This window comes from Triticum urartu, unplaced genomic scaffold (assembly GCF_003073215.2).
Source record: "Triticum urartu cultivar G1812 unplaced genomic scaffold, Tu2.1 TuUngrouped_contig_180, whole genome shotgun sequence".
Lineage (NCBI taxonomy): Eukaryota > Viridiplantae > Streptophyta > Magnoliopsida > Poales > Poaceae > Triticum > Triticum urartu.
Genome location: NW_024112257.1, coordinates 1,767 through 15,325, shown reverse-complemented (window position 1 = coordinate 15,325; position 13,559 = coordinate 1,767).

Genomic DNA, 13,559 nt, shown 5'->3' with positions numbered 1-13,559 from the left:
CCGAGCCGACGGCAAGCCATGGCGGTGTTCTACGCCGTTACCTTGATGGAGGCATCATCGTGTAACTATTATCGACCCACTCGTGCTGCTCCGGGGGAAACCCTAGGATTTGGTGTCCCAGATAGGACGATGGCGGCACTGCGGTGTCATTTCTTTCTTGGGAGCATCGTTTGTGGAGCAGCACTAGAAGTCAGAGGCAGGAGGTGGAGCGGCATCGTCTTGCACGGAGCTTCGGTGGAGATGTCAAGTCATGCCTGACCGACAGGTGCTACGCTTTGTCATGCCTGGTCGGCAGGTGCTACGCACGACAGATATTTCAAGGACTTCAAGCTGTGTCCGCTGGTAGTACTTGGCAGCATGGCGCTGAGGTGTATCAATGGCGACCGCGACGTGCTCAGTTGTTTGTGCGCAGGGAGGAGGTGCCGTTGGGCGCCGTGGTGGCATTGACGATAGCTAGACCGAGCAAGGTTGATGCATCAGTATAGTTTTGAAGATGGAGTGGTGGTAGTTGGCGGCGGCGGCCTCTGAGAGCACGCCGAACTAGTGTGTGCCCCAGACCCGACAAGTGGCTAGATTGGGGTCTCACGTCTTAGATGTTAGGCTTGGCTGTGAGGTCTGTGGTATTAGGTCCGGACTATCAGCATCCCTTCATCAACTGGATAGGAGTAGCGACAGATATTGCTTAGACGGTGGCTTTAGACTTACTGTTGTATTTCTTTATAAAGATTTCTGTAAATAATTAATAAAGTGACTGCATGCATCATGTAGATGTAGAGGCCGGGGTCCTCCTCCATTTCTAAAACTAAACTGACTGACGTTGCACAATAAACGGTAGCCGGTTTGCGGCCCACCAGCATGAATTGGATTTCGACCCTTCTTCTGTAGTCACAAGTCAATCTCAAGCCTAAATCATGCTTTACACGTAATCTACTACTACAAGTGTGGACTCAGGAAAAACTGAAACTTGTAGACTGAATGCTGAAACTCGACACCATGCATGCAGTTTCAGAACCTAAAACTAACATGTCTAGTAGCTTCTTTGGCTTCCGGTTTACAACTTCCAGGGTATTAATCATTCGTTCTCTCTCTGTCAATTGTCTACTTATGATACAAACACAATAACAACAAACCAATTAGGGTTCTGAATCACTACTGGTGTAGCAGGTCCTTGTGCTGCAAAGAGCCTATATACATCAGGAAAATTAACAACAGCTATTAAAAACAGCAACGAAACTAACCATAACATGTCTTTTTTCTGAAAACCATAACATGCTCTAGATTACATGTAGCAAGATAACATGCAGCCATCTTCCTAATTAAGATGCTCTTGACTGACATTTATAATTCAGGTATCAGGACCTGAAACCTGGTCTAGCTTGCTGCTTCCTTCCTTGCACATCATTTTTTTTCCGATAAAGAGCGCTTTTATTATTTCAAAAAGTAGCATGAAGAGGATATAAAGCATTATGAGTAACACCCGGCCCCTGCATAATTAAGATGCACACAACCAATCACCTAAAGTCTGATAAAAAGAAAGAAAAAAAACTACAAATGGGCGACACTAGAGTCATATAGACCGACACTATGCCTATGTCGAAAGGGGTGGTGGACCGATCCGGAGATTATGCTGCCACCCATGTTGGGTAAAAACCTCCGTAGCCACCTGCTCCAACCGCGTACACACCGCCTTGAGCAGCGGTTGGTACTCCACTCGTTGTAACATAGACCACGTATGAAGCGAGTGCGTACAACGGAAAATAACCTGCAAAGGAGAAGCATCTTTGTTATTGAAAACCAAATCATTTCTACATAGTAAAAGCGACCATAGTAAGGCGTACGCTCTCACCCATATTAGCGTTTTCAACCTATTTGGAATACCATCCAACCAATGACCAAAAATATTGGCGACACTTGTGGGCGGATACAAATTTGACACTATTTGGATGACTGACCACGTAGAACGTGCAAACTTGCATTGGAAAAAGAGGTGTTTGATTGTCTCTTCATGAGTGCAAAAACAACACTTCTTACTCCCTGGCCAGTTGCACCGTGCGAGGTTGTCTTTGGTTAGAACAACTCCCCTATGAAGATATCACATGAAGATTTTAACTTTGAGTGAAATCTTTGATTTCCAGATTTTCTTGTTATTACTCACTGGTACCTCAGAATGCGTGAGTGCACGGTACGTAGAGTCTAATGTGAAAGACCCCGATGCAGTAAGGTTTCAACGAAACACATCCCGACCTTGTGTCAAATTGACCAAATCCAGACAGGATAAAAGATTATGCCATGACGTAAGACGGGGGCCAATCAAATCCCACCTAAATGAAATATTGGGCGGGAATGAACTGAGCACATGCGCAATAGTTTTATTCTTATCGCGAGCGATGTTGTACAAGGCTGGATATTGTTCTCGAAGACTGGCATTGCCTAGCCAGATGTCTTCCTAGAAACGAATCTCTGACTCGTCTTTTGAGATGTTTCTTTGCTTCCATTAGGCCAGCCCAAAAGCGCGAGTCGCCAGGTTTCCAATATGCCTGACACCACCTTTTGGCTTAGATACTTGTTGTTCAACATGGTTTGCCAAACACCATCCCTCAGTAAGAAGTTTAAACAACCACTTACTAAGTAGGGCCTCATTCTTGACTTCTAGGTCATGTTCCAAGGCCACCTTGATCTTTTGGCCTACAAACCACACTCCATTTGGCCAACCTCTATTTTTTCTCTTCACCATCTCCTTGCCAAAAAAATCAGGATCTAAAATAGTCCAGTCTTTGCAGGACCCCTTTTGGGAGTTGGAAGAAAGAGAGCATATAAAGAACAATATTTGTGAGGACAGAGTTAATCAAAACCAGGCTTCCTCCAACTGAGAGCAATTTTCCTTTCCAACTGCTCAAACGTTTCTCTAGCCGCTCCTCTACATGCTTCCACTCCGCAATGGTGAGACGCCGATAATGAATCGGTATTCCCAGATATTTAATCGGGAATCGTCCATGTGTGCAACTGAATAGGTCAGCATAATCGGCCGCCGCCTCAACGGCTTCTCCAAAGCAGAAAAGTTCACTTTTATGGAAATTAATTTTAAGACCCGACATTTGCTCAAATGCTAACAACAAGAGTTTCAGGTTTCGAGCCTTATCTAGGTCATGTTCCATCACTAGTAGAAAATAGGGCTTTGGTCCAGGCCGGGTAAGTCCATTAATCCCGGTTTTCATGAACCGGGACCGATGGGGGCATCTGTCTCGGTTCGTGCGGCCAGGGGGCCGGCCAGGCCTTGGTGGCCATTGGTCCCGGTTCGTCTGGCCCCTTTGGTCCTGGTTCCAGACATGAACCGGGACCAATGGGCCTCGTTCCTGGCCCACAACCATTGGTCCTGGTTGGTGGCTGGAACCGGGACCAAATGGGGTCCTTTAGTCCCGGTTCCAGCCATGAACCGGGACCAAAGAGATGCATATATATACCCCTTGCCCGCTAGCAGAGCAGTGCACTGTTCTATTTTTTTTTGGCCGGCCGTGGGAGAGCTTTGTGGTGCTCTAGCTCACCTCCTATGCACATGAGGTGTTCGATGACCGGGACTAAAGGTTTTGGGCTTTAGTCCCGGTTCCAGAACCGGGGCTAATGAGCCTCTGGAACCGGGACTAATGGGTCGTTTTCTACTAGTGCATAAAGAGAATTGTGTCATCGGCATATTGCAGAATAGAGAGGCCACCATACACAAGGTGTGGCTGTTGGGGAACGTTGCAGAAAACAAAAATTTTCCTACGGTTTCACCAAGATCCATCTATGAGTTCATCTAGCAACGAGTGATCGGATTGCATCTACATACCTTTGTAGATCACGCGCGGAAGCGTTCAAAGTACGGGGATGAGGAAGTCGTACTCGACGTGATCCAAATCACCGGAGATCCTAGCGCCGAACGGACGGCACCTCCGCGTTCAACACACGTACGGTCAGCGTGACGTCTCCTCCTTCTTGATCCAGCAAGGGGAAGGAGAGGTTGATGAAGATCCAGCAGCACGACGGCGTGGTGGTGGATGCAAGGGTCACCGCAGCAGGGCTTCGCCGTTTTACTGCGAGAGGGAGAGGTGTAGCAGGGGAGAGGGAGGCGCCAAGACTCAAGGGTCTGGTTGCCCCTCCCTACCCCCCCTTATATAGGCCCCCTAGGGGGTGCGCCGGCCCTAGGAGGTGGAGTGCCACCCAAGCTAGGTGGGGCGCCCCCCACCCTAGGGTTCCCAACCCTAGGCGCATGGGATGGGCCAAGGGGGGCGCACCAGCCCACTATGGGCTGGTTCCCCTCCCCACTTAGCCCATGGGGCCCTCCGGGATGGGTGGCCCCACCCGGTGGACCCCAGGGACCCTTCCGGTGGTCCCGGTACAATACCGGCGACCCCCGAAACTCTCCTGATGGCCGAAACTGCACTTCCTATATATAATTCTTCACCTCCGGACCATTCTGAAACTCCTCGCAACGTCCGGGATCTCATCCGGGACTCCGAACAACTTTTGGGTTACTGCATATTCATATCTCTACAACCCTAGCGTCACCGAACCTTAAGTGTGTAGACCCTACGGGTTCGGGAGACATGTAGACATGACCGAGACGGCTCTCCGGTCAATAACCAACAGCGGGATCTGGATACCCATGTTGGCTCCCACATGCTCCTCGATGATCTCATCGGATGAACCACGATGTCGAGGATTCAAGCAACCCCGTATACAATTCCCTTTGTCAATCGGTTTGTTACTTGCTCGAGATTCGATCGTCGGTATCCCAATACCTCGTTCAATCTCGTTACCGGCAAGTCACTTTACTCGTACCTTAATGCATGATCCCGTGACCAGACACTTGGTCACTTTGAGCTCATTATGATGATGCATTACCGAGTGGGCCCAGAGATACCTCTCCGTCATACGGAGTGACAAATCCCAGTCTTGATCCGTGCCAACCCAACAGACACTTTCGGAGATACCCGTAGTATACCTTTATAGTCACCCAGTTACGTTGTGACATTTGGTACACCCAAAGCACTCCTACGGTATCCGGGAGTTACACGATCTCATGGTCTAAGGAAAAGATACTTGACATTGGAAAAACTCTAGCAAACGAACTATACGATCTTGTGCTATGTTTAGGATTGGGTCTTGTCCATCACATCATTCTCCTAATGATGTGATCTCGTTATCAATGACATCCAATGTCCATAGTCAGGAAACCATGACTATCTGTTGATCAATGAGCTAGTCAACTAGAGGCTTACTAGGGGCATGTTGGTGTCTATGTATTCACACATGTATTCACTACTAGAAAAAGGGCTGTAGATGGGATTGATACTAATGGCACACCAGACAGGCAGTGCGCCATTAGTATATACTAATGGCGCACCACCTACTGATACGCCATTAGAGTTGAAACTACTAATGGCGCACCTGGCCCAGGGTGCGCCATTAGTATCAATTTTTTTTAACTAGTGCGCCTGTCCAAACATACTAATGGCGCATCCAGTTGCAGTGCGCCATTACTAGTTGTAACTAGTAATGGCGCACCAGCCGGAAAGTGCGCCACTAATGTTGTTTTTTTTATTATATTTTTTATTCCCTTTTTTGCAAAACTACTAATGGCGCACTCTCCCACCGTGCGCCATTACTAGTTGCGCCATTAGTATTTTTTTGCAAAACTACTAATGGCGCAGCACCAGAGGTGCGCCATTAGTAACCTGGATTACTAATGGCGCATTTAGAGTTGGTGCGCCATTAGTAAGTGGGCAGCAACAAGATATTTTGGACAGCCTCTCCTACCCACACTCACTTTCTTCCCACTTCATTCTCTCCACCTCCTCCTTGTCTCGGGTGCCTCCTCTTTTTCACCTCATTTCCACCATAGATTCATTCAATTTAAGTGGTTAAATTACCTTGTTTTGATAGGTAAGTAAGGGGGGGAGCTATATTTATATTGTTCTCCCTACAACAATGTGCACATGCACTTTTTATGGCCTAGCTAGATCTATGTATGTTCGTGGTGTTGCATATGTTTGTGGTGTTGCATATGTGTTTGTGTTTGGAGGTGTACCGGTATTTGAAATGCGATAGTTGCCAATATTTTGCCGGAATGTTGATTCATTTCTGTTTCGGCGAGAATTTTGGCATTAAACATTCTTTTTGGTCCTATTTTTAGGGAAAGTCATGCCAAATTTTTTCTTGGTTCTAAAATATCATTTTGCTCTACCCCGCAGGCGACCATGGTCCGCATGATGACCGAAGGCATCGTGAATAGGTTTTTGAGGTCCGCGAAGGCCGAGATGCTTCAAAAGAACGAGACGGAGATAAGATGTCCGTGTCGAAGATGCAAGCTGAAGAGCCTTATTGCGGACCCGGAATCCGGGCAGGTGCGGGACCACCTGCTCTTGCGTGGTTTCATGGATGGCTATCGGTGCAAGGTGATGAAGATGACTACGAAGTCGTCCATGGGGGCCGGGCAAGAAATGAGGAAGGGCAGCAAGACAACCACCGCGGCTCGGGCGGGCGAGAAGACGAAGAATCCCCAGGAGATGATCACGACGGTGATGCTGTACACAGTCATCATGTAGAAGATGCAGGACATGATGATGAGGAAGATGCCGGAGCAGACGACGGGCATGATCATGAAGATGATGATGCCGGCGGAGCAGACGACGCTGGACCATCGATGGGCTGGGTGCAGGACCCTCATATTCAAGAGCTGCTTCTCAAGCAGACGGATAACGCAGAGATCAGAGTTAGACGCGGTTACTCCATTGTATGAAGGATGCAGGCCCGAGGATACCCGCCTGAAAGTAACGCTCATGGCTCTGGAGATGAAGGTAAAACACAAAATGACCGACGCATGCTTCGACGAGAACATGTCATTCTGGCACGAACGTCTTCCAAGGGGAACAAGTGCCCGACCAGTTTGGAGGAGGCGAAGAAAATCGTGTGTCCTCTGGATTTACCGCACGTGAAATACCATGTGTGCATGAACAATTGCATCATTTATCGGAGCAGCACGCGGAGTCTACCATATGTCCGGTGTGCGGCGTCACTCGATACAAGAAGAGGAAGAAAGCTCCTCGAAAAGTGGTGTGGTACTTTCCGATCACTCCTTGTCTGCAGCGTGTGGTACTTTCCGATCACTCCTCGTCTGCAGCGGTATTTTGCGGACCCTAAGGTAGCAAAGCTCCTGCGTTGGCACGCGGATAGGGAGGAGAACAAGCGAAAAGATGACGCAAATGATCCGGAGATAGATAAAAAAGACAAGATGCTAAGTCACCCTAAGGATGCGAGCCAGTGGCAAGCGTTGAACTTCGAAGACCCAGAATTTGGGAATGATCCAAGGAACATCGTGCTGGGCGTGAGCACCGATGGAGTCAATCCGTTTGGCAGCCAGAGAAGCACACATAGCACCTGGCCTGTGTTTGTCTGGATGTACAACCTTCCCCCCTGGTTGTGCATGAAGAGGAAGTACATTCACATGAGTATGCTAATTGAAGGACCGAAACAACCAGGGAACGACATCAATCTATATCTGGGGCTGCTGAAAGAGGAGCTTGACACGCTGTGGAAAACGCCAGCCAATACGTGGGACGCCGCAGAGAAAGAATATTTCCCTATGAGAGCCGCGCTGCTCACGACGGTGCACGACTATCTCGGTTACGGATATGTCGCGGGGCAGGTGGTCCACGGATTTTCTGGATGCGTCAGGTGCATGGATGACACAACGTATCGCCATCTAGATAGAGATCCCGGGTCTTCGAAAACTGTGTTCATGGGACATCGAAGGTGGCTTCGCGACGATGACCCGTGGAGAAAACGCAAGGATCTGTTCGATGGTGAAACCGAACCCCGAGGACGCCCGCGTACGAGGAGCGGCGAGGAAATAGACGAGCTGTTGAAAAATTGGAAAGACTGCCCACTGCCGGGAAAGAAGCAAAAGGCGCCAGAGCCGGGAAAGAAGCGAAAGGCACCAGAGCCGCTGCTGAAGGTATGGAAAACGAGGTCTGTTTTCTGGGACTTGCCGTACTGGAAGATCCACCGTGTGCTTCACAGCCTTGATGTCATGCATATCACAAAGAACGTGTGCGAGAGTCTGCTTGGTACCCTGCTCAACATGCCAGAGAGGACCAAAGATGGGCCAAAAGAAAGGGCAGACTTGAAATCAATGGGCATCAGGAAGGAGCTTCACGCTATATATGATGATCATGATGGTGATGATGATGAGGCGAAGCAGGACACGGAAAGTCGTCACAAAGGCAAAAAGGCCAAGAAGACCGGAAATGACTACCCTCCCGCGTGCTTCACTCTAAGTCAGGAGGAGATCGAGCAGTTTTTCACCTGCCTCGTAGGAGTAAAACTTCCTTACGGTTACGCGGGGAAGATAAGCAGATACCTAGACCCAGCGAAGCTGAAGTTCAGCGGGATGAAGTCTCCCGACTGTCACGTGCTGATGACGCAGATACTTCCAGTTGCAATCCGTGGGATCATGGACGCGCACATCCGTGAAACCCTATTTGGCCTATGCAACTTTTTCGACGTCATCTCTCGGAAGTCTGTTGGCGTGAGGCAACTCAGAAGGCTACAGGAAGAGATCGTCGTGATACTATGCGAGCTTGAGATGTACTTCCCGCCCGCATTCTTCGACGTTATGGTGCATCTGCTGGTCCATATCGTGGACGATATCATCCAACTCGGGCCGACATTCCTGCACAGCATGATGCCATTCGAAAGGATGAATGGTGTCATCAAAGGATACGTTCGCAACATGTCACGTCCAGAGGGAAGCATAGACAGGGGCTTTCTGACCGAAGAGTGCATCTCCTACTGCACGAATTATCTAGGCATCGAGAACCCCGTTGGTCTGCCCGTCAAAAGGCACCTCGGCAGGCTCGCTGGATGGGGTCACCGTGAGGGTCGTCGCGAAATGCATGTCGACTTCGAGGGTCGACTCGCCGACTTTGAAAGAGCAAACCTAGTCGCGCTACAACACATAGACGTGGTCGATCCTTGGGTGGTACAACACAAAACCTTTATTAAGAAGACGTACAATGACTGAGGCCAACAGAGGACTGACGGAGATATACTCAAAGAGCACAACTCATGTTTCACGTGTTGGTTCAAGCAGAAGCTTCTGTCCTACCCTTTACATGAGGATTCTTCCGCGGAAGAACAACTCATATTCGCCTTGTCACAGGGCGCCGAGCACAACCTGATGACCTATGAGGCGTACGATATCAACGGCTACACATTCTACACCGAGGCCAAGGACATGAAGAGCGATGGTTATCAGAACTCCGGGGTAACGATGGAATCCTACACCGGTAACGACAAGGACAGATACTACGGGAGGATCGAGGAGATCTGGGAGCTGAGCTACGCTGGAGAGAAGGTCCCGATGTTCCGTGTCAGATGGGCCAAGAGCGTCCTAAAAGAAGACCGGTATTTCACCACCACGGTTATACCCGAAGCCAAATCCAAGACCGCAGGCGCAAACGTCACCGCGAAAAATGAGCCATGGGTACTGGCTTCCCAAGTGGACCAATGCTTCTTCATTACCGACCCGTCAAAGCCCAGTCGTGTTGTCGTGAGGAGAGGCAAAAGGAAGATCATCGGAATGGATGGAGTAGCCAATGAGCAAGACTTCGACAAGTATGGCGACCCGAGGATCGAACATGACGACGATGATGAAGTAGCAGCATACACCACAAGAAGAAGCAGGACCACCCTACCTAAAGGACGTCCGTTCCACAAAAGAACTCCATTTGCGAAAAAGAAGGGCAAGAAGATTGTGAACAGATAGCTAGCTAAGATCGATTGTATTTAAATCGTAGCCTTCATTTCTCGATTGTATTTCATGGGCACTTTTTGAACTATCATGAATATTTTTAAATTTCATGGACACTCGATCTCGATCCCCCTCCATCTCGATCGCTATCCCACCTCGCCAGATCCGGTCCCCCTCGCCGCCGAGCACCCCCCGGTCCACCGGCCGCCGCCGCCGACCCCCCGCACCCTCGATTCCCCTACTCAACCGCCGCTGCCGCCAAATAAGTATCAAACAGCATTTTAAATGCATAAAAAAATTTGTGGAGCCTGGGAATCGAACCCAAGACCACCTGGTGTGAGAACTGGCTGCTGACCAGTCGAGCTAGTAGAGGGGACTTGGTGTGGATCAGGTCAGGTGGAAGATAACCTGTTGGCTCAAGCAGAAATCAAAAAAAATACTAATGGCGCACCAGGGTGAGGTGCGCCATTAGTATGGATATACTTATGGCGCACCGAGGGGTGGTGCGACATTAGTATTGTGCCCGGCCCCATCCATATTCCCTCCCCGGCCCCTCCCTATCCCCTCTCTCTCCCTCGCCCTCGCCCTCGATCCCCTTCCCCTCTCCTCTCCCGACGCCGCTGCCGCACCGCCTCGACGCTGCCCCGCCGCCCCGACGCCGCCTCGACGCTGCCCCGCCGCCTCGACGCCGCCCCGACGCCGCCTCGACCCCGCCCCGACGCCACTGCCCCGCCACCTCGACGTTGCCCCGCCACCTCGACGCGACCCCGCCGCCCGGACGCCGCCCCGTCCACACCACCGTCGCCGGAGCACCACCACCACCCGGACCTCGTCCCCGACATCCTCCCCGCGCCCCACTCCCCGCCCCCGTGAGCTCCCCCTCCCCCTCTCCCCCTCTCCCCCTCTTGACTGGTTACCTGTGATTTTTTTTGCTTCTCCAGCCATGTTTGTGTCTAGAACTCTAGATCAATGGAGGAATCGCCCTCTCCAGCAGTGTAATTCTTTTGTGTGTTTTAAGTGGTATTTACAGTGTACTTTTTAGTGTAATTACTGTGCATTTCAGTGAAATTTACACTGTAATTGTTTAGTGAATTTACACTGTAAATGTTAGTGGGTTTATCAGTGTACTTCTAGTGGATTTTTGCTCTGTATTTGCTAGTGGCATTTTAGTGGAATTACTATGTATTTCCATGGTTTTACACTGTAATATTAGTGTAATTTTGGGCCTTTGTATAGTTGATTCACAGCAGCAGCAACTGTAATTGATCCAAAAACCAGGTCAATTGATGTCAAATTGATTAACTAAATCATCCAGAAACAAGAATGATAAGTCCATATGCTACTGTTGATCCCAAGACGGAATGACAAGTCCAGGTGTTCCTCAATTGAGGAATTTGATTAACTAAATCATCCAAAAACCAGAATGATAAGGCCACATGCTACTGTTGATCCCAAGTTTGATGCATAACAATTGATGCATAACAATTTTGCTTAGAAACATCAATGAATTTGGTGATGGAGTACAATTTTGTATAAAATGAAATGCAAGGTTGCTGATACTGTAACCCAGATCACACAGATCAAATTTTTTTCAATTTATGCAACTGTAAGAGTACCAACCAGATTACACAAATCATTTTTGATCTGCAAGGTTGTTGTTGCTGTGATGGAGTAACTCTGTAAGATGGAGTACATGAGTACTGTAGTAGTAACTCTTGATTAATTATGGCATTGTGTGTCATAATTTAAAATTGCCATGTTTATTAGAAGTGTTAACATCACTTCTGGGTTGTAACCTTAGCTGTGTTTCAATGCTTAAAGACTATTAGCTGCATAGTAATTTCCCTGTCCTAATTGTTGTTTTTCCATGCATAGATGAACATTCCATAATTTCCAAGGATCAATTAGACCAGATTGGGCTCTCCTTTTTATTGTTGTTTTGACCTTTCTGTTGTGAAAAATAAAGCAGGATTTTAGACTAATGTGGGCCTATGGCTACACCAGCATGGTGTTTTGATTCAGAAGTGATGATTTGCTACAACCAGTGCATGCATGCCTTTTTTCTTCTTCATTTTTAGTAAAGTGCTCTGTTCTGGGTCATGGACTTTGTGCCATGGACCAGTGCATGCATGATGCTGCTGCTGCTGTACTAACTTGTCAAGTGATGCTGCTGCTGCTATCTGCGAGTTGCTGCTGCTAGTTGTGATTTTGTCAAGTGATGCTGCTGCTACTTGTGATCTTCTAAAATAACCCCTTTCTCCTGAAACGTTGATTAATTTCCGTTTCGGTTGAGAAATGGGGCACTCCAAGGTCAAGAAAATTAGCAAAGGTCATGCCCAATTTTCTTGACCTAGAAGGTGCCCGATTCTCAACCGAAATAAAAATTAATTTGCTTTAGTGGTTGGATTAGTTTAGTATTTTTTCACACACTCAGACACCCTTGCTTGCCATGTGTGTGAGAAAGATAGTGAGAGGAGACAAGAAGAAGGGGGTTAGGAAGATGTTGCCTGCTCATCAAAGCTAACCATCTCCCCCTTTTCACCCCTTTTCCTTTGTCTTTTGTGGGTTGCAAGGAAGCTACTGTCTTAGCTAGCTTAGCTTGTGCAGAAATCCCAGTGTTACAACCTTGTATCTTTGCAGCAACCAACTTTCTAGACACACCCCTGCATCATGCAACAGTGCCTTCAAGATCCAAGGCAATATCACAAACATCATAGGCAATTTGACCAAACTCACAACCTTGTATCTTTGCAGCAACCAACTTTCTAGACACACCCCTCAAGAACTAGGTTACCCTGAGAACGTGGACTTGGACCTTAGCGACAACACACTAACAGGTTCTATCCCAAAACACCTAGGCAATATCACAAACATCTCTGAATTGTTCCTTGATAATAACCAACTTTTTGGCGACATTCCTCGAGAATTAGGTTATTTGGTCAACTTAGAGATCTTGTTCCTTGACAATAACCAACTTTTTGACCAAACTTTGTTCCTATTTATAGAGAAACATGGCCAACAACGATGAGGCCGGGGGTTCGGGCGGCAAGAAATTCTGGGAGCTATCCCGGGAGATGGAGGAACAACCTCACTTGTATGAGGACGCCGCCTTCCCCACCGATCCTGAGACCACTGATGGTACCGCCGAGGATGACCCCACTGATGCCACCACTGATGGTGCTGCCGAGGATGACCCCACTGATGCCACCACTGATGGTGCTGCCGAGGATGCCACCACTGATGATGGCGGCGCACGCACAGATGGCAGCCAACCGAAGAGGCAACGGAAGGACCGGCGCCCGACCGTGCTCCGCACCCTCAAGGAGGAAGTTACTGAAGTGGACTCCAACGGGAATCGAACGGCGCCCGAATGAATAGTCAAGGGGTACTCGCTTCAGCTCGGGTGCATTCTCCGGAGCACCGTCTCGATCAACACCGAGAACCTCAGGCATCCTGACCGAGGGAATTTGCGCAACCTCCTCTTCACGAAGCTGCACGAACGATACAAGTTCCCCGCTGAATTTGAAAACACAAGCCTCAAAGGGAATAAAGTGAACAATGCTGCCCTCACGAAGATGAGCATGGCCCTGTCTACTTGGAAAAGCAATGTGAAGAGAATGATCGAGAAAGGTGAGAGTTATGAGAAGATCAAGGAGAAAAATCCTTCGATCACCGAAGATGACTACAACGACTTCAAGATCAATTGCTCGAGCACCGCAAGCTCCGAATCAATTAAGTGGGGGAAAGAAATGCGGGAGCTGAACTTAGG